The sequence below is a fragment of the Parambassis ranga genome, chromosome 15 (assembly GCF_900634625.1).
Source record: "Parambassis ranga chromosome 15, fParRan2.1, whole genome shotgun sequence".
NCBI classification, from domain to species: domain Eukaryota; kingdom Metazoa; phylum Chordata; class Actinopteri; family Ambassidae; genus Parambassis; species Parambassis ranga.
Window position 1 is genome coordinate 5,737,933 of NC_041035.1, and position 26,714 is coordinate 5,764,646.

Genomic DNA, 26,714 nt, shown 5'->3' on the forward strand with positions numbered 1-26,714 from the left:
GTCCTCAGCTGACACACACACAGTCTGCGTCTCTTTGTCTCATCTTGTTAGCTTTGTTAGCCAGGCTAATTGACAGTTCATTACCAGGTTGTTCTCTTCACATCGAGAGCGACTGACAACTCCGAGCTTTTTTATGGAGCTGCAGGCAGAATTTTCAAACAGCGTATTTTAATTCTTCCCTGCTTTCATAAAAATAGAAAAAAGATAGAAAGAAAACCCCTGAACTAGACCTCTTCTTTCACGGTTAGCCTGCCTGAGGAAGTTTTATTAAAAACATATGATCATTTTAATTCTTCATTATCTTACATAGTTAAAGAAAATGGACACAGACTTCTCAGTCTGTTGAGATAAAAACGATTTCTCTCCGACCTGGACTCAAATGTGTTTCCTAATTATATAAATTAACCTCTGGTCACACCATACCTGAAAACAGCTAAAAGTTAAACTGGAACTGGCACCCTTCTGGGCCCTATAGATTATCTTCTGAGTCTAGAAGATAATCCCTCAGCCTCCATACTGTAATAAGAGAAACTTTAAATAATGTTGCTTTTATTTTCACAGACAATTTCCTCAAACTTTACCAGAACTTTGTGTTTGCACCTCCGCAAGATGGGTCACTGCACCAGACTCTGACCCATATGACCCCATAGCTGGGGTGACTGATAAGTCAGTGGCCTAAGGGAAGCTCTTCAGTTTGAAGTTTTATGTTCTTTCAGTAAATAAAAATATGTCTAAAAAGGGGAAATGAGGTGTTCATTGTAGCATGAGCGTGTTTTCCTGACATAAGATTAGGATTAGCATTTGGAATAATACTAAGAACAGGTCAAATGCTGATTATGATGGCTGCCATTCATTTAGTCACCCCAGTGACGGGTCCCAATCTGAACAACATTGACCTGCATATCAAAAGCCTGGAAATAAGGAGGAATTGACATTTTCCTGGCGACTTGACTTTAGGAGCCCTCGTTTGCCCGAAACCTGACCCATCATTTTTTTTTTTTTTCACATCTGTCACACGTTTTCACAACCAGCCTCACCTGTCCTCTGCTATATATGTATCCGCCATTCTCCCAATTCTATGTGCCAGTTTGTCAGCATTGCTGTGCTGCCATTATGTTCCCTGTTCCTCTTAACCTGCCTGTAATCTGCCACCTGTGTTTAGACCTCCTGCCTGTTTCTTACTTGCCTTCCTCACTCACTTCAAATCTGCTTTTTTTCTGCCCTGACTGACTTCTTGTTGCCATCTAACCCGCCTGTCTTTGTCTGTACTTAGGTCGTCAGGATGTGGTCGCTGCTTTTGTTTAAAGGTTCAGTGTATCATCAGATCTCAGTGCATTGCACCTCTGTTTTTATAAGAAAATCACTCACCAGACGAATAAAAAAAAAGACGTGTAAATACTTTGTGGAAAAGCTGATCCTAAATCATCTCCTAACTGCACAGGTGTCAGCTTGATAAATCCTTGTTAAGCTCTCACTGGCAGTGATGGGGAAAGCAGCTTCTATTTATTTATTTATTTCACTTTTCAAAGTAGACAGCTTTTATATCAGTGTGGTGATTACTTGCCAACTTCTGGCAAAGTTTTCTCTCTTTGTTGTTGTTTTTTTTTGTTGTGTAAGTACGACGTGAGATGTCATTTATCGTAAACGTTGAAAGCTTAAAAAAAAATCAAACTCAATACCAATGTCTGGGAGCATACAGCTTTTAAATCATTTCTGTCTGGAACCGTTGAAGTCACAAAAACGTCTGCAATGCAAACTAATGTAGTCATCTTTTGAGCATTTTATCATGTAAGCTTCACTACACTTGGATCAATTACTAATGAAATCTCCTTACTCAGAGGGCCTTCTGGGTAAATTCGATGGTTCCCTTTTTTTCTTCCCTCCCTTTTTCATCATGTTTTCCTTTGTTTTAATCCTGATAGATTGTGTATAGCATTTTTCTTTGCAGATTATTTATGAAACCCAAACAAAACACAACCTCTGCAGTCTGTCACAGGACTATTAGCGTCTGTTTCAGGCATAAAAACAGGCCACAGCTGAGGAATTTTTATGACATTTCAGAAACACGCAGAGTGGATTATAGAGGTAAACAGACCGCTAAGTATGAACCACTAAAATGCCGACAAAAATGAATAAATAATCCAGCCTTGTGTCAGCCTCACTTTTATATTTGTATACACTTATATACTACCGTTCAAAAGTTTGTGGTCACCAGGCAAGTTCATAGTTTCTCTGATCAGCATAAAACATAATTTCACAGCAGTTTTCTAATCATCAATTAGCCTTTTTAACAGGATTAGCTAACACAATGTACCATTAGAACATAGAAAATGATGGTTGCTGGAACAGTGCCTCTGTATACCTTTGTATATATTCCATTAAAAATCAGCCTTTTCTAACTAGAATAGTCATTTACCACATTAACAATGTCTAGACTGTAAGTTTGATTACTTTAATGTTATCTTTAACCTGGTTCCAATTGTTGTTTTGCTACTGTGGAAATCAATGAGCCGTTTTGGGCCTGGGCCTAGTTTGGAACTCCTCTTGTAGGACCTCTTTCAGCATAGGGAAAATCTCCCTATGCAACAGGCATGAATTTAGGCATCATAACCATGCGGCAACCTTCGGGGCTCAAACTTGAAGCCCATACGGAAGTGTCAAAACTTGTAATTCACGCCGCAACTGCTGGGGGCTGGCTTCAGAAGCGAGTCAGTTCCCATAGACTCCCATGATAAAATGGCCAAATTCACAGCAGGAAAGAACATGTTTACAGCCTGGTACAAAAAACCACTCTGGTCTCAAATGATAGGTTCCCTTCTAGTGTCAATTGTACGGTGAATTTTTTTACAACTCACTTGTTTTAATTGTATCCGGACTTAAAATTACACATAATTAAGGGCGTTGCCGCTTGAGCGACAGACGGTTGACATATCGCAAAGTGAGTTTCCTGCTTCCACGATCGCCCGCCCCCCTAAACTCCGCTTGTGCTCCCCCTCTTTGTCCATATTTGGAGTTTTGGCAGACATGGCGCTGCCAACATGGCGGCGGTCATCACGTCCCGGAACCTCCCACCAAGCCTCAAAACGGCTCTTCAGAAACAAACGGGTGACGTCACGGAAGCTCTGACCATAGTTTTTACTGTCAATGATCATAACTCAACACTGGCTGATTTTAAACTCAGATTTTAAACTCAGACCTTAACAAAGGACACCAACTGACATTTCAAAAAGTAACCTCACAGAAGCAAGAGCAGAACAAAAGCTTTTTTAGAAAGAGAAAAATGAGACATTCTGTTATTGTATCTGATGAAGATTTACACTGTGATGTCACTGCATATGGGAATGGGAGCAGTTAAAATGACAGATTAAAAGCTGTTCCTGGAAACAATCATGCAATGGAAAAACACATAATAATGTGCAGTAAATGGAAGACAGATTAATTGTCACCATTATTCTCTGCAGAATGTATCTATCTGCACTTGTAGGCTCAAGTTGAACCTCTGCCTGAAGCTTTTGTGTAGCCAAAGGAGCATGTTGAACCTGTAGGTGAGAACAAGCAAAAGTGTAATTACCAAAGCAATTAAACACCAAAATCAGGAGGGTGCACAGGCTCCTTTAACTCTCAGCCGGTCTTCATTTATTTCAATGCCTGTCAATGGCTGTCAATGAAGAAACAAAGCTACATGGTAGCAACGTCTCTATGCTACCATAGTGACAACTGCATGTCTCGATAACATCTGAGTCAGCTGAAAAACTCCATCAAAAGTAACGAAGGCAACTTCGTTACAACACATATTGCAGGTTTTGATGTTTTTGAATTGTCACACACGCCAATGCATGGTCTGCATTAGCAGACAGATACAACACACAACACAAACCTCAACTGACTATAACAAGCATGTCTTTGTCTGCAAAACAGTTTTGTTGTCAGACAAAATAGCTGAGCTGATATTGTTGCTGTTGTAATTACACTCGGGCTCACAGGGAGCCGCTGGTTAAGCTCTTACAAGCCCAGAGTGAAAGCTGAGGGGAAACACAGACATCAGAACAACAAGAAACTGTCACACCGCAATGTTGTCACAAAAAGAAACACACAGAGAGAGAGTGTGTTGGGGGAAATCAGTCGTCACAATCCAACGTTATTAAACCAAGAGCCACTGAGAAACAGAATGAATGAGTAAAATCTGCAAAAGGAGGAAAACAGCAGCAACGCAGAATCGTCAGTAAAACAACAGACAACACTGTGCAGTGTCAGAGCATTAATGAGAGCATTTTGGAGGAGGGATTTTGCACAGCATTTGTTCCTGTTATTGCTGTTAGAATTAGAAGTACTGTGCAGACACCAGTGAAAACAGATAATCAGATTGTTATTGACTCGTATTTTTCTATTTCAGCACTCAGACTCTGGGGATCATTTCAACAGCCAAAAGCCAGCCATGACCCGAGGCATCATTTTTCTCTGGTTTCATCCTGTTGTTGTTAATATTACATCATTTTAATATTTGGTTTAAACAAAAAAACATTGAGGACTTGAGGATAAAATAGTTGAACTGTGGAGGTCAAGGATCAAAAAGACAACAACAAGGCAATTAATTAGTAAACTGTAGGCACAATTAACAGAAATCTTCTCACTAAAAACTTATGCGAGGCCATGATGTTCCTTCACAATATTCACTATATTATATGAGTCCAGACTGATGGATTTGTGAAGGCTTACAAACACACGGTCGCGATTCTAGCGCTGTAATGAAATGATGTTTGTGTTTAATTACTCAGCGCCGCATTGGAGTTTCACACATAAATAAAGACAGGATTTGTAGCCTAACACGGACATACTCCTCTGATTGTTAGTCCTCACTCATTACAGCTGAGAGTGACTCCTTCATCCTCTGATATTCTCAGGAATCTGTCTGAGCGCCGTGTTCCATCAGATGCTGAGGTTTCTGTGTGGGTGGTAACAACCACGGGATGTGGACGGATCAACTATTGCGAAATTGCATTAGAGGAGAAATCTCCTACAAAGCTCCTATTATCCCATTATTCCTGTCTTTATTTAATGTTTTTTAATTATCTATTAGCTCTCCACAAATCACATGATCAGCGTACTTATACATGCAATAATCTACATTCTGCACTTGGCAGTTTGTTTGTGCCGTTTTGGCACCGCTGACAGTTTAAGAAGATTCTGAACACTAACTTTTTTTATTTTTGCCATGGGTGTTGTGTCCTTTCCACCGTGGAAACTGGACATTTCTGATATTTTCATATAGGTGGCTGACATAGTCATAGGTCATAAGGTGCAGCAAATGCACAAAACAAAAAATTCTAAATTTGACACACTCTCAATCTGTGCAGTAGATTATAACTGGGAATGAGGATCCTTTTTGTTGTTGTTTTTTTTTTTTTTAACCTACTTGTCACCCCTGTAAAAATGTGGCTTCTGTCAGTAGCCCTGCATTTGACATTAGTCTGTAATGACCGTGTCACTTTTGCAAGGCAGCTACATTTCAGTGTCATTGCAGTAACCTTGTTGGTTAGAGTGGAGGGTGCACAGACGCAGCTGCTAGTGTGTCCTCAGCTAATCTATAGGTGTAATTAAGGATCAGAGCTGGTGATTACCTGCCTGGGATCAATAACACACCCTTTCTACCTCAGGCATCTGACACACACACACACACACATACTGTAGCAGTAAAGGTATGACTTCTAAACAGATGTAAATCTCAACCTGCATGCAAGTTACTGTAATAGACGGATATGTGGTTAGATCCATCAGTCTACGTTATCGATTATGAAGAAGATTATGACATCATCAACAGTTAATTGCATATGGAGATAGATCACTTGCGTCCTGTCCAAGCTGTTGTGTCATGCATGATGTGCTTTTACAATTAAAAAAAAAAAAAAGGAGCCTAAAAAGGCAGCTGACCGAGCATAACAACCTTCATCATGCTGCATTTTATTTATTAAATAGATTGTTTATTTTCCCCCAAGGGCTACTGGCTGAGACGAACACTCATTAAAGCTTCTTCATGCAGGATGTCAATTATTAATTCCCATGTTTATGACCGTCCATTAGAATTCATGGCTCATAGCGCACAGGAGTGACTGTGGCAGGCGGTGCGAATAAATTTCAGAGAACAAACGGTTTTCAATAAAAGGAACTTTTGCTCTTTCACAACACCACCCCCCTCTCATTGCGTGCTGCTGAAAAATAAGATGGCTCCTCTTCTAATTGATATTGACCTATTGCAAAAGGTGCACAAAAACAGTGTCAGTCATGGGGTGGGGGCGGGTGGGGGGGGGGTCGCAGAACAATGTATGAACAAGGCATTTTGCTCCTTTTGCTTGCTTAGAGGTCACAGTGGGATCGCACTGCTCTCGGACCGGGCAGCTCCCTAATGTGTGTGCATAAATATGTAGGAGGTGAAAGATGTGGAAAGATAGCACAGAGCTAAGCTTGATGGGAAAGGCGAACAGCCGCTATATGCAGTGTTGTAAACAAAATATCTCTCTATGGTACAAACTATTGCTGACTACTGCTCAATGTCAACATCAAATGTTACCGCTGTAATTTAGAGTTCATGGATTTTCTTTGGTTTCGCTTCTGAGAGCGGTTAAACAGACTGGCCTGTGGGATGATACAGTGGATTCAGAGCTCTGAAACACCACCCACGTATTGGCTTTAGTCAGCAAGTCAGAGGTTTATGCTCATTGAGACTTTAAATATAAACTTCTTATACAAATCAGAGTAAAAAAAAATGGTTACACAGCTGGAAATAGGGGTCGCAATACACCTGTTGCTTGCATTAATACAGATTGTAGCTACCACAAAATGACGAAAGTGGAGTTTTTTTGGGATGTCATAAAAATAGTGCAGGGTAATAACACTAAACCTGTTCAGCCACCTTCATTTTGAGTATAATAACATCATAACACTCACAGTGTTTATCTGCACTTGAGCCATAAAGATAAAATAAAATCACACACTTCCTGGATTTCAACATATGGTTAGTGTCTCCTCTCTCTGCAATGAAATTTCAGCTCATACATTTAGATTCTTTCATTTCACTTCGTACTGAAAAACAAATTGAATTTGTGTTGATAGGCGGCATATTTTCCAAAGTCTACAGTCCCTGCTGAAGACTTGAAGCTATTAGATTAGGATTATTGGAAGATACAAGCATCAGAATGACTCTGACAGATGCAGAGAGCAGAAACTAAGAGGTTACTTTAGGTTAAAGCCTATAAGCTCAAAAACAGGTGAAGGATGGTGATGATTCACAGCTTTCCAGACAACAGCGCTACATTAACAAAAAATGATGCGCACAGCAGGGATTCTATTGACAGGAAAATCTGCACATATATTCATAGTTTTTCATCATTAAAGTTCCATATATGAGAATTTGAATAAACACATTACTTTATATAGCTAGTGCGTGAACATGCTGTGTTGTGACTTCCAAAGGGAGTTTGCTGTTGTTGCAGTGTGTGCCCTGCCTCAGTGATGTTAGCTTGACAGCTAATGCAAACAAACTGCTCACCACCCACTGCATAACATCATCCGTGGATATGGTATAAATAACCTGAAAAACTGAGCAACCCATAGCTGCATTCTGCAACGTTAGCTGATAAAGTCATTCAAAAACAAAAAAGCTGGCCTTGTTAAAGAGACGTGCTGCAGGTCTGAATGTGTATCACTCCACGGTGGACCTCTCATTAAAGGGTCGCTGCAACTTAACCATCAAAAGCATAAAGCTGATACCATCTATAGCAGTATCAAAGCTGCACTGTGACTAGGAGGCTGCAGACAAACGAACACTCGTCACTCTCAACACAGCTGCAGGATTAAAGAGGGGTACAGTGTGGGAAAGAGAAGAGAGAGAATTAACCTGAATAATGAGGCTACAGAGACGAGACGGCAACCAGGAGGGACACAAACAGAACAATACAGAGATTCCTTTAGAGTGGAGGGTGTGTAGCGTGGACAGGAGAAATCCAATTAGCAGACTATCATTTCCAATGAGAGGATTTCTCAATAATACCGTCCTGGTCAGCTCTGGTCCAAATTAACCAGGCCTCAATCCGCAGCACTGATGGTAACACCTCACAATAAACCACTGAGCCTTGAAACCCTCCCAATCCATTCTCCAAATGGCCCACGAGTGCAAAGAGCAGCAGTTTACTGTACCCCAGGCAAAACAACACATGGTTAACCTCTTTTCACTCGTCACATTTTGCTCTTTAATTCCCCACTCAAATAATCATTTCTCTTCACCCTTCTTTACGCTTTTTATTTTTTACCTTTTCACCCTGTTTTTCCCTCTCTCTCTCTCTGTAATGGCAAATGTGAAGGGGGAAGACTAAAGAGCCATTGTCATTAAAATACCCATTAGGAGCAAACGAGAAACAAAACAACGAACAGCTCTGTGCTGATGTATCTAGCTAACATCTTGCTTTTATCTACCTGAGAGAAAAGCTGGCATTTGGGCCATTGCTGAACACATGCAGTGCTATTTGCTTCAGGTTATTCATGTCAGTTTATTTTTTTGTTGATCAGCGTGTTGCAATCATAAACATAAAGATGTTTAATCCTTTCCGTCTCTGCACTCCTCTCTTTTCTATCACATGATGAAGGCAGTTTGTGTCTCACTAATTCTTTGCATTTTATTGCTTAAATGACACCATGTACTCAGTGCTGGGATTTCCCTACAGACACACACAGGAAAGTAGCGCTCCTGGCATCATATGTATCTATTCATAACTACTTGACTGATCGTGGCCATGTGTCTTTTCTATGCGGGTACTGAAACACTGTTTTTTCCTTACAGATTCATTTCCAATCACATATGGTCCCCTGTGACACATTTGAGATGGATACATGGAAGGAAAAAAAGAAGAAGAAGAAGACACATGAAGATTTTGATCCCTTCCCCAAAATTCATCAATCAAAAGTAACAACAAATGCAGACACAGGCTAAGTCAGCCTGTTCCTTCTATTTATGCCATGTGAATTATAATATCTCTACTATGTGCTTGGTAAAACACACAGCTGAAAATTGCATTGATATTGCACAGTGTAGCCAAGAGTTAAAGTTGAGGCTTGTTGCTTCACACAGAGTGGCAACTACTTATGCTAAAACTCTTCATGTCTCACTCTGCTTGTGAAACTTTAAAGCTGCAATATTAACATCAGGTCACCGTTTTACAGACATCAGCCTCATTCTACAGAAAAGGTTTCGCTTGTCAGCTATTTGCATGTTTATCCTACTGTACTGCTTGATGTTTCCATTCGGCCTCTGCCATCTCAGAAGGAAAAAAAAAATCTGCTTCAAACACTAATGAGATTAATAGAAACATGTGCTTTTAATTCTTTTTATACTTTAATTGAATGGGTTTAGGTGATTTCCTGAATAAAAAAAATCTAGTTTTTACATTATTTAGAGAAACTTGGCAAAGCGTACATCGCTTCCAAAATAGAATCTTATTACATATGTTTTATTAATGCAGTATAAATGCTCTGCAGCAAGTGTTACAGCTCTTATTCATACAAAAGAGTCTTTAGTTTTTCAGAGAATTAATATTTTGAACGATGGAAAATGAATCACCACATCATCACACCTATCTCATACATAGCTGGTAATGTCACAGTCTGACAGTATAAGCTGCCACATCACCCTACAGATCAGTAAATTAACTAATTTACTGATAATTATTTTGTTATGACACAACATTAATGCAAAGAAAATGAGAAACGCACATTTTTAAGAGCGATATGAAAACATTTGTGATCTAAAAGTTGCTCTGCAGCACCAATCAAGTGTAAGTTTGAAATAAAATTATTTATTTATTGAACTTATGGTCCATGAGCACCCTAAAGGTTGGTTGGTTGTTGTTGTATATATTCTTCTCCAGCAAATCTCTGGACATTAGCAGAAATGATACAGAAAGCAGTAATGTGCGTACTATTATCCTGATGTGTGTGTGTTGACAGGTGTGTGTTTGTGATTTCCCATTAACTGCGTTTTTTTATTGATGAATCCTCCAGTCATGCAGAACTCTGTTTGCCCACAGTGCCATTGGCTTCAGGGGCGCCATGGCAACACAATAAGTAGGATAAACGACAGCACAGTTACCTGCCACCGCACAGCAGGAATGGAGAGGGGGAGAGAGAGAGAGAGAGAGAGAGAGAGCAGAAGTGTACAGGAGGAAAAAAAAAGATGGCGCCAGATGCTGAGAGAATAAAACAGGAGTGAAGCTGTGCTGTGGTGGGAAGATGGAGAAAGACAGATGACATGAGAGGAGTTAGAACGCAGATCAAGGGAGGGAAAAGTGTAATGAAGATGTTGGTACAGGAGTGAAAGGGGAAAAGAGGTGATGGATATACATCTAGATAATACTGTAATGACCTCTCTGGGGAAATTAAAAGTTATGGTATAATTATTTATATGTGACATTTGTGTCACTGGTGCAAGTGCATGTCATCAACTCAGCCAGTGCTATTATAACACAGTGTGCTCCCTTTACGGCAGCCATTAACACGTGTATTCAGATTATGTCTAAATGAGTTGTAGCTGCACTCTGCTTCTGAAGAATAGGTTGCTTTTCTAAACACGCTTTTGGAGTGAACATATTTTTCCGCCCAGATTACATTTACTCTTAATATTTTTTGCAGTCAGGGAATACTTGTAATAAATGCCTGCAGTCTTGAGGGCACAGCAGGACAAAGGATACAAATAAAATGTGCACATACAGCCTGCTCCGAGTCAAAGTTTGGTCCTGATGCACTGCAGATGAACGTTAATGCAGGTATAGCTTAGATGGCTGTGCCAGTCATGGTATAAAGGCTGTCACCAAAGGACAGATCAGGAAGTATAATAGACTGCAGCTCAGCAAACACTTTGACGTTAAGTAGATGTCAAAGGGACGGCCTGTACCAACACAGAGAGCCTCTGCAAATATAGTATTGGAATGAAAGCCGAGACGGTGACTGCAGTCACTCATATCGGCTAAATGGACCACTCTGTGATATCAGCGCCGCCGCGTATCAGTCAAAACAGTCCACAAAGCTATTTTAATAGGATTTTTTTTCAAACCTTCTCTGTTATGTTATACAAAACATGAAGATTGATGTTGAAGCTGCATGTCTCTGTCAGTCAGATGTTTACGGAGGGACTGCACCTGTCATTCTGAATAAACACAGAAACATTACTGTTCCTCTGCATCCATTTTTTTGTTGAAACAATGCTTTTAACTGATGTGGACACTCAGGACAATATATACTGTCATATTAGTTCATAAGTCTCAATACTGATCTAACGATACGCAGCCAACTCCATTACCCAGCAGTCCTCTCTGCCTTCCTTCAGATGGTTATCGGACATCAGCGTAACTCTGTGCAAAAGAATCCTTCACCTTGGCAGTCTCCTTTAGCGCTAACAGGTAATGGATACACAGGCAGGTGAATGCACAGCAAGTCGGTTCATATTGGTTTCACACACGCACAGGAAAACACACACCTCAGAGTCTGTTAATGCTGCAGACAAAGGAGATGCCGATCGATCCCTGGCAAGGCCAGACATAAGAAAAGCACTATAGTCAGGAAATAATGCTGCACGGGCACACACACACACACAGTGCTCAGCTGCTCACAGGGTGAGCTAAACGCTGATGGAGGCAGCAGTATGAAGGTGAATGCTTTGTGATTAGAAAGCCCTGATGATAGAGGAAATGTTCAGAGACATTCTGCTGGCAGTTACCAGCTCACAGGCCAGAAGGTTCATTTATCAAAGACTCTTACCAGGGTCTCTCTGTCAGTGTTCTCAGGGTCTGCAATAAAAATTGATGTTATGGAGCTAAGTGTGAGGGGTGCCAGATTGGCAACGTGCAGTCCGCCAACGCAGATATGGACACAGACGCTGGATCAAAAAAAATCAGACCGGAAGGTTTGTTCCGGCTGAAGAGAGGAGAGAGGGCCAGCAGGTAATAATGTCTCCGTCTCAGCTCAGAAAGCATCAGACTTTTAATGCGGGGCAGTTTTCATTTAGTTGATTTTATCACTATTCTTGAATTTTAGAGTTGTAGGATGTGGCTCAGAATGTGACTCTGCAGTCCCACGGTAAGCAAAATGAAAATCTTTATAATGAGTTGTTAAAGGATGTGACAGGAATAAGACAACAGAACATAATTAATTACAGTCACAATTAATCCAGGGCTTAAAACACATATTTCTCCGGCTGCACTTCAACCCTCATCTCAGCAGGCAAGTATAAGCACCAACACACACACACAAACAATATTTAATGTGCCCACCCACACACCAACTGTACTATGAACACAAACATTTGCTCACAACCACACTTGCTTCAAAGTTGGGAGTCATGAAAGAAACCATTTAAAATATGATTCTTATGGTTTTGTACTTCAAAAAAAAAAAGTTAGGAAGAACTTTACTTGTATATTGTTCTTTCTCTTAGTTTAGACACTCTCTAGTCAAAGGTCGGTTTTATTTCAGCCATCTGTTTCTCAAATATCAAAGTAACACTATTGACTTATTATACACATACTATTTGCAAAACAAAGTGACATAATATGTTACCGAGTAGTTTTATTGTATCATTTAAATGAATTTAGGTATTGATAACCAAGCTGCAGTGTAAATATGTTGAAGGTAGCAATTCTGTGCTGAAATATGAGTTGATACAAACTATGTTATTTATTGAATCAAAATGATCAATATCCACACATAAGGTTAAATCAATTTCCCAAGTGTAAATCCATTTTCACTAGCTATTTGTCAATATCAAACACATTTGCTAGCAAATATTTGACTTTTGTATATCTAATGCATTTTAATCAAACTTTAGATAATTACCTGTCACTGTGTTGCCATAGTTTTTCAGTAACTATGACTCACACACAGTGTGGAGCTGCATTTTCCCACTAAACTAGGGGAAAATGGGTCAGTTTTTTGTTATTGGGTGCATGCAAAAGCCCTCAATGGGGGCTGTGGGGTTCAAAGGGTTAAAGACATGTCTCTTGAGTGATTTCATTTGGCGTGTTAAGAGTTAAGTAAATTCCAGGGTTAAAGATTTATGCTAATTACACACACGCACACACAGAAATACAAAATGCCAGAAGCAAAAAGCGGTGGAATCAGTTGTATTGTAATATGACAATAACCCTACTGGTTGAAACACACATTTCTCTCTGTGGTCACTCTCGGTGCTCTGCTCCACAAATCACCTCAGGAGGCGACCGGCGCGCAACACACAAATACACACACTGAGAGCAGCAAACACCGAAATCAATGTTCACAGCAGGATCTGAATGGACTGCACTAACCCAACTAAAACTATTATCCTCTAATAGTGAAAACCAAAGTGGACAGGCCTAGCACTGCTCAGAATGGGGCATTAACACACACAGTGAATGCTGGCTGTCAGCGTGCTAACTTTATTAGCAATGTGGCTCCATGCTGGTTATGGAAATAGGATTGACTGCAGGTTCGTAGGGAGTTAGCATGCTAGCATGAGCTTTATAATAGAAGTCAATTGAAGCGTGCAAGGGTGAAAGTCTGAATTGCAATATGGCATCCCCCTGTGCGTATTTGTCTGTGTGTGAGAGTGTGTGTTACCATAGTAGCATCAACACACAAGAGTTTTATAATTGCAGTCAACTCCTGGGGTCAGTAATGGAATTATAAAACATCATGCTTAGCATGGGGGTGGGGTGTGTGTGTGTGTGTGTGTGTAGATGTTAGCAAATCTGATGTGTGTGCAAATACACCATCCACAGGAATATGTGCCTTTTGGCTTATCTTGCTATGATAATTAAAGCCCATCTTTTGAGTGTAATTGAGTTGACATTGGACATACAGCTTTCTTTCAGGGTCTGGTAACACATCGCACAAAAAAAAGACACAATGTCAGTTTTAATCACATTTGCACGTGATGCTAACACAGATTATTTTTACATATTTTACGCTCTGAATGATGGTGATAGAATTGTAAATCTCACCAAAAATGAACATTTATACTGACAGGATTCTGTGATCTCTGACTGGTTTGCATGCTAAATTCTTTATACCTTACCACAACTGTACTGTTTTCACAGAGATGCAGGACTACATATGAAAATGGAAGTAATTAAAAGCCATTAGCACAACACTGGAGGACAGATCTGCTGTTTATGCAGTTTGAAAAATTAATGCATGAAATAAGAGGCTTAAAAGGAATCCAACAAACATGCTGCACTAATCAATAATTTTATATTAACAAAAGGATGATATTTGTTTTGGTCTACTGGATTTTACCTTCTCTACTATTATATGAAGCTGCTCTTAAGCCCTGATGGCACCATTAAAAAAAAATCGGCGAGGTTTCCTGACAGCACAGCCAGGACAGCTAAAATGAATGAACACTAGAACCACAAAACAATCACAGGGCAAGAAGCATGACTTCAAATGATTGTATAAGCACTACACACTAAATGGTTCTTCTCTTGCCAGCCCTCCTCCTATTGACATTTACTAACACCTATATGGCTTGTCTTTATTAAGTTTCAATTGCACTGCTACTAGGATTCACCCTTGGCATTTCAATCCACCTTAATCCACTGGCAGTCTATAGTAGTACTCATTGTTTCTTACTCGGGGCTTCTCTGTAATTGTCTAGCTTCATCTTTGTAAGTTGCTTTGGACAGTGCTTGCCAAATGAACACTGTAAAAACATGGCAATAAACATGCTGTATTATGAACTTGTTTCTACCATCAGGTTACTGTACATAGGTCAAGGAGGTACCAAGATGGAGCAAGCAGTCCAGCAGATGCATATTTGCAAGTGGAGGTTGGAGAATATCATCCAGTTAATAAGATATTGTAGGGCAGCCTAATGCCGTTTTGATCCTCTCTTCTCCAGCCTTACAGAAGCCAGTACAAATATTACAAGCTCAGCACTTCCTGTTAAATATTAGTCTGTTAAACATGCACTGGTGCTGAAAAAGACGCCTGGCAGATGGAAAGCCTTATCAACAGTGCATTGTTTTCAAGCTTTAAGCTTTGTTTGAAGCGTGCCACCCTATTCAGAGATAAATCTAATAGATAGTTAGAATCTACCTGCATATTTTACCTGTAACGCAGAGAGTCTGTCTGTGGAACTGAAATGTCTCTCAAGCTCTGATAAGGACACAGGAACAATGAGTGCCGCCCTGACAAGAAGGTGAACCTGATCAAACAAGTCTCTAACTGCACCAGACGTTTGCTGTACATTAGCGGCCTCAGAACTGAAGAGTTAGGTGTACTTTAAGATGAACAGGGATAGTGGGAACCTGCACTGTCACTTTTCGGCTTGGATGTTCATCTCTGACATCAGGCAGCTCCTTTGAAAGTAAGATCTTTTCAGATTTTATCCCAGCCTGCAGCTCTTTAAGTTTAATCTTATAAAGATGGGCTAACACTATCAGGTCTTTTCGAAATACTGTAATTTATTCATAGTCATTGATAATTTATGTGAGGCTACAACTTCTTATTCATACATTTTCTTTTGTTGCAGTTTTTCAATTGTTGTAAGACATTCATGGAGCTAGTCTCATACAACACAATCAATAAAATAACCTGCTTAAAAATATAAAATTTGAGTGCTGCATGCTTCCCTCAAACATGTCTTTTATCCAAATTAGCGTGCAGTAACTTAAATGGCCACTTGAGGCCGGCATCAAAGGTAAGTCAATCTCAGACATCGTCAAAATGTAGAAATAAACATGTTTACTGCCATATAGGATTGCTGAGTATCAGCTCCACTCATGCTACTGCTTGACCTCTATATGTTTATGACTGGGAGTTACACCCACACAACCATATGTCTGACCACTGAGACACACAGAGGGCAAAATATCAATATCTTTGGATGTCTGCAGTTAAATAATTATTAGTCCTCTTCTATTCTGCTCTGATTACAATGTAAAGTAAAATATGACGAAGGACATACCAGCATACCAAGCAGACCAATCACAGCTGTTGGCTATAGCACTGACATACAAGCATATAAACACCTTCTGGCACTGTGGTGTTGCCAGAATGACCAGAGCTTTTCAGGAACACTATGGATGACATGATATTAGGCCTGCCTTTATTATTAGATCTGCTGAGTTCTAAAGAAAAACTGAAAAATGTCTGACAAATTCAACATTGACTTTGAATAATTATTGTGTTATTATTATTATTGCGTATTTAGCTGACTTTACTTTTTTTCCCCACCAGTGTTGTTGACATTATCAGTTATTATGACTACACGCTTTAACTTCAAAGCTTCAGCAGAGCTCAAAGAAGGGTCACACTGGTGTAAAAAAAAAAAAAAAAAAGGTACAGATATTTATTATTAAATTCAGTTTCAAAATGCATTTTAATTTACTGCGACAAAGAGCGGTGTCATGACTCTTGTCACAGTTTTCACCAATATTGCATCTATCTGCAGAGAGGGTTTTTACTGTTGCATTGTCTTTCATTTGACAGATGCCAGACAGAGGGCCAGTGTCAGCAAACAGAGTGGCAATGAACTGACAGCTGGGTAAGTTGTGGAAGATAACATGGAGTCCTCAGAGGGAGTTTCAAGGGTAGAGGTCAAACGGTTGTGTTATTTCTGGTTTGCCAACTGTCCTAATGCATAAATTCTGATCAAGTGAGAAAAACAGTACAGCTTTTTTTAATCACAACAGCCACGAAACTGTGCTGAGTGCAATGGAAACGAAACACAATTTGTTTATCCAAAAACACTATAGCACAGACAGGTTTGGCAGATAGAGAGCAGAGAGCTGACAGTTGAGCATGTTGTGGAAGACAGTGTGGGAGGCACTGATGCTTTCGTCTGTCTCCTGGTGAGGCATCTCTAACCCCAGATGACTCCTCTACAAACTGTTTTCCTTCTACAACCACAGAAATCTGTTTATCTACCTCTAGGCATCCTGGTCTCTCACCGAGCTCAGGCACACACTCCTGAAGTAATAGGTTGGAACTCAGCTCATGACCTTGCTTGTCATCTTTGCTCTCCTTCACTGTCAGTCTCTACTACATCGAAAGAAAAACAAAAAGCAGATATATCTATATGATGGCAAGAGTACAGTGGAACATGAGTCAGTGGGAGGCAAGGTGAGTATAAAGTGGCACCTGAGTCTCGTTTACTTCCCTTTATCTCTGTCCTCTAGTTTTCACAAGGCGCTAAAGCCCGGGGATGAGACAAGAGCCCTGATGGTAGAAACTGAAGTTAATCCTGTCATTAGACAAAAAGCTCAAACTACAAAACTGTAGCTCTGACTATCACTGTAAACAAGAGGAAGAGCAACTCACTGGTTGCAAGGCTCATTACATCATTCTTGTAACACTAAGAGTTTGGGGCAACTTGGCAGCTGCCCAGATACAAACATCACACAGAGGCCGAATACAGGAAAACTGCTGCAAACACACCTTTGACCAGAAGGAGAATCTTTAGTATATAGACAAGTCTCTGGTGCTACTGACAGGTTACAAGTCTAAGGTGTTGGCGATGTTTTCAGCTTAAGTCTGTCCGTCTTGTTCTTGTAAATAATTTGATGGATTTTTATGTTTTATTTTACACAATATTTCAGGAATACCTCAACAGAATTTCATCAGTTTTTGCCCATTAACTGAAGTTGCCAGCAAAAACATGCCCTGGTCAGTCTTTCTAGTGTGTCCCGTTTAGCTGTCGGAGCTAACCAATCAGAGCAGACTGGGATTACAATGATGACATAAATGACGTGTATTAATTAAAATCTGGTGCTAACAGTGAATTTGTCCGTTTAGTAGTGAGAAACCAACCACACAAAAAGTTGAACAATTTAACATGAGTCTATTGGACTCACTTTAGAATGCAGCCTCAAGTGGCCATTCAATGAACTGCAACAGGATACGTAGTATTAGATTTTGCTATTGTGTAACCCAATAACTACATAAAGTGTAAGCTGACTATTTCATGATGCCATATTTGAGTTGGGGAAAAATCTTAAAGAAATGCAATAGATTTCTAAAACTGAGTTATTTTCCCTGAATGACTAAAATTACCATCAATCAAACCCACTGCCTGTCTTTTGTAACTCAATTTCTGGCACACGCAGAACAACCAACAACCAACACAGCGATGCCTTTATGACTAGATAGCCAGTTATCAAAGTGTAATACATTTGATTTGAAGAGTGGTGACATTTGATGTGCCTGGATTTATCACAGCCACTGGTGTGCAGCAAGCTGTTTCCTGTATGTTTGAAGCAGGCAGCCTTTCTGTTTGCTGATGGGAGCTTTGATCATCTCTGCTTTGACCTTATCTGCCCTTCTCGACTTTTGGACCGACAGAGGCTGTTGATATGTTCTGCACAGCTGCTCATCGTTCCTTGGCAGAGATCCCTGTCCACAGGTTTTAAAACATCTGGCAACATAGACTATATTGAAATGTATGAAAATGTATGTATGTACAGTTCTAATGAACATTTTGTTTACAGGTTGGTTGTATTAAAATGGTTGGATAATGATCACAGTGTTGTAGGCCAGATGTTTCCCCTCTTGGTTATCATCACCTTTTCAAAAAGGCTTTTTACAGTTAGAAAAATACAAATATGCAAATCTTTGTATCGAGGAAAGAAGGAACGACGGAACCAAGAAAAGACAGGCAGGAAGCGAGAGAGAGAGAGAGAGAGAGAGAGAGAAAGAAAAATGTTGGAAAGGACAAACAAACATGAAAGGGAAAGAAAATGAGTACAAATTTGTAGACAAAGCAGATTCAAAGTGGACAAAAAGAGAGAGGAGGATGGACGGATCAAAGACAAAACAAGAGGGAGATAAATGAGACATTTTAGGCCTCTCAGTTGTTTCTCTGTTCTATGACAAACAGTGACGGATGATAGAGGAAAATAAAAGAGAGCCAAGCAAAGAGGAGAGAGAGAGCACCACTTTCCCTGCAGGCGCCACATAAAGGAGTGTATCGTCTTTATTACACAACCCTACCATCTACAGTGTATGTGTTTATCAGTGAGTAACAATGCTTGTTGTGAGTAAAGACACAACCAAGAAAAATCTGTCTGTGCATGTCTGTGTGTGTGTGTCCTCTCCCTCCCTGTCCATGGGGCCTATTACTACAGCGGGGTGTTAATTATTCTGCTAATGCTTAAAGTGCAGCTCCCTTTGAAGATGCTCTCATCATCAAAATACCACTTTAATCAACGGTGTGTCCCCGCTCGTTTACAACTCTCCAAGTGGCTAATTAACCAAAATTCGAAGTGAGACAGCTGGGACTTGGTGCATGGTGTATGGGTGGTCGCAAAGGAATTACTACATGGCATGGTGACAATGCACAATGAGAGCTGGACAAATCACAGAGGTGTGTGTGTGTGTTAGATGCTCTTTCTATACTGGCAGATCTAGTTGTTACAGGAGAAGGTGAGAGAGATCCCAGAAATGTATTTTTGAAATTTATTTTTGTTTGTTTGTTTGTTTTGTCCAAATCATCTGACCTTCAGTGGGCTATTGAAGATGAAGCATTTAACATTAACATTGCTTGCCTGCCATAGAGTGGTGTGCACACACTGTACAGTGGTTCCTTTCTGATCTGCATTTAAACATTCAGTAACATCACATATGAGTGGCATGTTGGAGTAGTGTGTATGAATATGTATATATATATATATATGAATACAAAATACAATGACCTCCATCACCTTCCTCATTCTTCTCTGTTAGCTTCTGCCGGTGCAACAAGGAGGCCATCCATCCATTCTGCTCTTAAAATAATATATGAATGTTCATATTTTCCTGTTATTGATGAGAAAAGAATGATGTAAATGAAAGCACCCACACATCCTTTCCTGAAAGCTGCTTTGAATTGAACTACTTGTGGCTGCTTGTGGCACACTTACGGTAAATCCAGTCAACAGTGTATTCGTATAATGGCGATCACACTATTACACGTTGTTTCTCAATTAGGTTAATGGATTTTAAGATAATGAGGAGCTGTAGAAACTAAAGCTCTTTTTTGCTTCTTTGTCTCTCGCCACATCTGAATGGGATCATTAGCTGGAGTTGAACAGAACTGTCTCTTTCCTCTGCTACACACATGAAGAGCCCCGAATTTCCTGTTAAACAAAACTTGCATGGACAACATTTTCTTTCCTATCTTAGTTGTGTAAATCTTATGATGCTAAGCATGCTATTGACTGTCACTGAGAGATGCAGGAAACACCTACTGAAAGCATTCAAGCCATATATGCTAAGATGCTAATACAGGAAGCTTCACTGGATATTTGTGTTGCATCAAGAGAATTAAGAACAATGCATCAGTAAACCTCCAGCAGGTTATTCTAATCTTGTACAAGTATTCGAACATGTGAAGCTGATATAAATTGGAACCTGCGCTGACTGAAGTTTTGTGTTTACCATTGCCTGGAGCACATAACCTCTGTAGCAGGATGGGTATTCTGTGTTCCACAGTAGAACTGTTACCAAGGCAAAAAGTGAAAAACAGAACATGTTTTTTTAGGACTGTAAGTTTTTTTCTGTTTATTTTCCCTATTACTTCTCATCAGAGTTAAACTATGTAACATTTTATGTTCATGTTGCACGCATATGAACAATTTCACATTTCACACAGGACGTATGTAGGAATTTGCATATAATTCCCTCCTGTATGTAGAAATCCACACATACAATTTGTTGTTTTGATATCTGTCTCTCTCTGCTGTGTGTGAGTAGTTGTACTCAGCCTACATAATTAATTGTCCACAGTTCAAATGTTACATTAGAACTTTGGATTTCCCTGAGTTGTTTTGTTGGATACAAACTGCAGACACATTGCCAGGTCCATGTATGTAAAGCCCTATAGCTCCCCAATGGTAAAACTCGTTTTTTCCTCTGGATCACAAAATTCAACAGTTTAAGCTTTTTCCACATTTATTGGCAGGTTTAGCTGTTTTAATGGGTTACTAAAGTGTAAAGGCCTGTACTTTTCAAAATAAGAGTTGAACAGGAATTAAAGTTGCTCAAAACAACACACGTGAATGAAAATAATCAAAAGTTCTAAGATATCATAAGAATAAAGGCAATCTAAGTTTGGTGAGGGAAGAATGATGAATGATGTATCAAGTTTCACATAAATTGTTGATTTATCAAAGGAAAGTAGACCATTATTTTAGCATGGAAAAACGGCTCAACTGAAGGAATAAAATAAAATACAATTAATCTACATTGAAAAATGTGGAATATTTTCCCTTTTTCCCTTTGAAAAATATAAATCCATACCTCTGATACAACTTTATTTCATCAATTTGTGATGTTTGGTGCCTTCTGGGCATTTTGTGATGCACAGATTATTTTTTTTTATGCACTGTTGTCATGTTTAACTGAGGGAGGCAATAACAATGGTCATTCTGAAAATGTCTGTAAACTTTGTAAACACTGTACAGAAGATGCTAAAGTACTAACCCCAGAGTAATAAGAGTTTATCACATTGACTAATTGTCTAATCCTGCCTTATGACTGTGCACACTAAGTTAAGGAAATGAAGCCCACGCTCAAGTGTCAAAAACTGCAGCTCCCTCCATGGCCTCTGGGGTCTAAACAAACCTTCATGTTAAAATGTTTAACTTCACAGCAGATATAAACATGTTTACAGACAGGTTCAACATGTTTGGTCTCTATTATTATCACCTCTTTTAATTATATATAATTTTGTATTATTAGACGTGTGACAGAACACTCATTCTGATTTAGTGACTTGTTGTCACTCAGTTGGCAGACTAATCACACTATGATGCTGCCAACATGGCTGCAGTCGCAGGCTTCCACAGGGACTCTAAACAGGTCTTCGGAAGCACTCATGGGATTTCCTAGGCCTTCTGTCAAACCCTCCTTTCTTCTTCGTTTTCAGTTTGAGCAGAATTAAACTGATCTTTCATGACACTAAACACAACATCCAAAAAATATCTTCCCCTCATTTTTGTTGGCACCAACGGTGGTGACATGAGCCATTTCAATTGTTTCAAAGTTTCAACCCCCTTCTGTCCTTTTGCTGTCTGTACTCGTATAATCACATCTTGGAAATATGAGCCCTCTCACCAATTAAAATAAATAAATAAATAAAAACATATATACATCTTTAGAAAGCCATCTACATGTTAAATGAAACACCTCAAGTTAAAAACTAGAAGTAAAAAGTGAAGTTTGTGTTTTTTTCAAGCCATTCATCTACTCCGACCTCCTCCCTATCCAGACTATGGACACACGTTTCAGTAGGACAACACACCACGGAATATTTGGACATTGCTGCAGTTTTGATCTTCGACTCGTTTTGTAGTTGGCAGTCCAATTTATGAGTACTGCATTTGCACAGTTTGAGAAGAAGGCAGGAACAGAGAAGCAGACATCATTGCCACGTTCGTCTTTTTAAAGTGTTGTGAGTACCATGTCTTCAAAAGTTCAAGTCTCACTGAGATCTCAGCGCTGTAACTGCCAAAATATTCACAGAACTATGGTTACTCTCTTGTCAGGCAAAAACCTCAACTTTCACTGACAATATCACTGCATTACTTTCCAGTTTGCAACTGTAATCACTAGAGCTTATGAGAGAGGTTTTAATATCAAGTAATTACTGTCTATATGTCTGCTGGGGCACAAAGACATCTTCACATCGAAGCTACAACACTTCAAAAACCTATTTACTGGTCAGACATGATAGGACGTATAATTATCAGACGATTTGCCCCATGGAGAAAAAGTGTCTCACCAAGCCAAATCAATAAAGGATTATGGTCTACATGATGAAAAACAGAGCTTAAACTGCACCGATTTTAGACATTAGAATTTTTTCTTGTCCCGGGGATCACAAAATAGCATTTTCATCAAGCTTTCTATGGCTCACAAGGGAACTGTGGAAATCTGAGAAATTACCTGAGTGATGTCAGTCTTTTTATTGTTCGATGCTGCAGGGGGAATCACGCTATAGGTTTGAAAAGAAAAACCTACAAAAGCATCTCCGGGGGTGTAGATGGGAAGATGCAGATGATGCAAAGAGCTTGGTGTGAACGCAACCTAGGATATGAACGTATCTTTATGTCTTGAGGCTGTTGACTACATGCATGCTGCTTCGACCTTTCAGTAGTAGCTGCTTTAGTTTGCTGATACTCAGTATGTCACACAAGCTAACTGTAGACCCCTGAGATGATCAGCTCTGCACACTCTGACTGTCTGCATCTCTAAGCTACACTAGTGTGAAGACCGTTGAGCTGAAGCGACACTATTGTTGCTGTCGTGTCTTCAGCACTGTGTTGCTATGATGCTTTTTCAATTCATCTAAAGAGAGCTATTTGCTGTCTCTGTCACAAAGAAGCAAAGTGTTTGAATATAATGTGACATGGTGTATTTCTGTCAGTGTTTAACTTCCTTTGTAGTGGGCCTACTAAGGGGTTTGGTACAATAAATCCATGCAAGCAAAGATGGAAGGATAGTGACTAAATATGAATACATGATACATGCCTGTGTTTGCTCGCTAAAATTATGTATTGAAGATATGTATCTGTGAGACAGTGTCATACTAGATGTTGACACTTAACTCTCTACAAACAGCTTTATATTTGAGGTAAGTAACCTGAAGGATGACTTGGAGAGAGACGATATATCTCAGCAAAGAAAAGAACAAATGAGGTTGGCAGGGTACAAAAGGGGGGAAAGCGACAGAAAAGTAAGCTGGAAGGATATTAGCCATGGTGTTTGTTGTTAGTTGAGGCTATTTATCTGACTCAAGCCAAATGTAATCTGCGCTTCCCCTCCCCTTCCTCCTTGTCTCCGTTATCTGTGTTTGATGCAATTAATTCTACCGCAGGGCCGGCTCGCCAACATGAGATAATCTCGTGAGCGAACACCCAGGGAAATATACCATGACCCTGAAAGACTGGGATGGAACAATCAGAAGTGAGAAGGTAAAGACATGTGACAAAGAAAACTCAAGGCTGAGAAATGATGGACTGAAAGACAGACAAAGGTGAGATAGACAAGACGGAGGAACATCAAAACGATTCCAAGAACTGATAGATGCGTTCACATTTCACCAATGAGTAACACACAGATGTAAACACTGACTATGCAAGCCTTGAGGGCCAGGGCAGTTTGTGAATCTGTGTGTGTGTGTGTGCATTCATTTACTCATGTCATTATTACTACCTAACCACTTGCAAGTAGAGCTGTTCTAAAAGTGGAACTTCATTAAGCTTAAATAAATAAAACATCAGAGAAGTCAGTTGAGGAAACTATTTGGAAATGTACAAATGCTTTTGAAGATAATACAGATAACACCTGTCAGTATCCATCTATCACAGGCTACATTCAACCAATTAGATCAGAAGAGGAACCACACCAAGCATCTGATGATCTGTGAGTAGCAGCATGTCAGCATTTACAGCATGCTGATTTGTCATCTCCTGCTTTCATCACCATGTGAACATCGTGTGTGTGAACACACGTCCATAGCTGCCATCCTTCCTCATAGGATGGCGATTGCTCCACCTGCGTTCAAGTTTCAGATCTCACCAATCTCATAATTAAAGTAAGACATTGTTGCCAGAGATACTATGATTATGTTCAAATGAATGTGCTATACATTTTTCAATTGGACAAATGTAAAAAAAAAATGCTGTGTTCACAAACAGAACTAGATTTGTTGAGATGTATTCATCAGTGTGCAGCACACGCTTTTCACTTCTGTCACTCAAACCTTTCTCATGCTTTCAGCCAGGCAACAACGTAGGCTTGATCGCAATATGTATGCAAACATCTGCTGTTAGACGCCGACTGGTCTTGTCTCAGTAATGGGGATAGAGAAAACGTCACTGTTGTGCCATGTGCGTAAATACAACTCTCACTCTCTGGCTTTGAAGATGCACATATGAATCCTTGTGGTCTATTTACATATTGACACAAGAGGAGCCAAATTCAATTAAATAGGTTCCGATTCTGATTCTGGTAGTGGAACATGTTCCATCAGGATCCAGCATAAATTAACTCCTGGTTTCAGCCGCCGCTAATCTCAAAATCTTATCACTTAATCTTTCAGTCCAAGTAAATGGTTGTACCAAATTTGAAGTTGTTACTGAGGGAAGATATTCTGCTGAGCAACCAGGTGAACATTGCAAACTGTTTTGTTTATTAAAAAGATCAGACTCAGATGCTCTGTGTGTGTTCGTGTGTGTGTGACATTACCTAAGAGGCCTGTTAAACCTCCCCCTATACATATTTTTTTCTATGACATGCAGCACAGTTGACTGTTTACCAGTAAATGCTGCAAATTCCTGGTATAAAATCATTTTTCTTTTCTTTTCTTAGCAACATTAAATAATATGTCGTGAAATGCCCACACTGTACGTCACTTCAAAACTTTAGGATTAAAACTTACCAGTGCCCATGCACATTATGTTTTAAGCCACCTATTGGTCACAGCCTCATCAGTATTCCTGAACGTGTGTGATACTTGCCTAAAGCTAGACATCACAGAAGCAAGACTTTAATCTATGATGTTTGTCTGAACTTTCACATTGCTGTGAGCTCAATATTAAAGTCGCACTATCACATCTGAGAGAGAACACGCAAAACAGGCCCTAGGAAATCATTCTGGGTTTATCCATTTTACAGGTTCTTAGATATATGGACCAAATGAGGACGGAGTTGATAAGATGATGGGGGGGGGGGGGGGGGGTAGGTATGAAGAGGAGAAAATTCAACTGATGAATTTAATTAATGATATAAAGTTTCCTGAAGCATTGTGTAATTCTGAGCTACTTTTGTATTGCCTTCTATTAAATTACACCTGATCTACAGGGACAGTCTAGGTGTACTTTTTCATGTATGGTGGCTCAGATGGGGAAAAAAATAAAATAGACAAAGTTTTGGAAATAGACAAAGGAAAACTGAACTTTGTGTGTAAATGCCTATACTGTGCACATAGCCTGCATCCCGTGCTCATTACTCCTTTCGAAAGTCTCTAACAGTGTATAGCTACTAGCTATAGATACAGCTGCTGCTGACTGTGCTGATTTAAGCTCTGGCTGTGAATACGGTCAATGCTTTACAGTGACAGTTTAAGGTACTATGGATATGGATGATCCACTAACAATCCACCAGCAGACACGTGAAAAAAACAGTTTGTTAAAACACCAGCAGAAATATACAACACCACAGTTTAAAAAGCTGCCAACGCTCTGTTTATTAGCTGGCTATCAAAAATTTCAAAGCATCTATACTGAAGTTGTGATTCTCACCAGAATCTTTATTGTACCTGTGTGTCAGCCAGGTGCAGGCCTTGGTCTGTTTATCTGTACTTTTTGTGTGTTTTCAGTCCCGCTGGTGCTTTTTGTTTGTTGCCACGCGTGCATCACTCTCCCACACGTGTGGGTGCCTCAAAGCGTGCGCACTAAAAAGAGCGTGCTAACCTTTTCAGAGCTACATTGTCTCGGCGGGTTTTTAATTGTCCCTCATCTTTATAAAGCGCTTGACCTTCCCTGCTCTCTCTTAATGATTTGCTGCTACTGCAATGGCCCGCTCATTTAGAAACATCAGCCAGGAAGGCAGATGAGAAGAAGGGACACACACACACACACACACACACACACACACATACAGATTTGGTGCTGCTCAAGCAGGCAGTTAATTCAGACACAGAAGTAGGAAGGAGA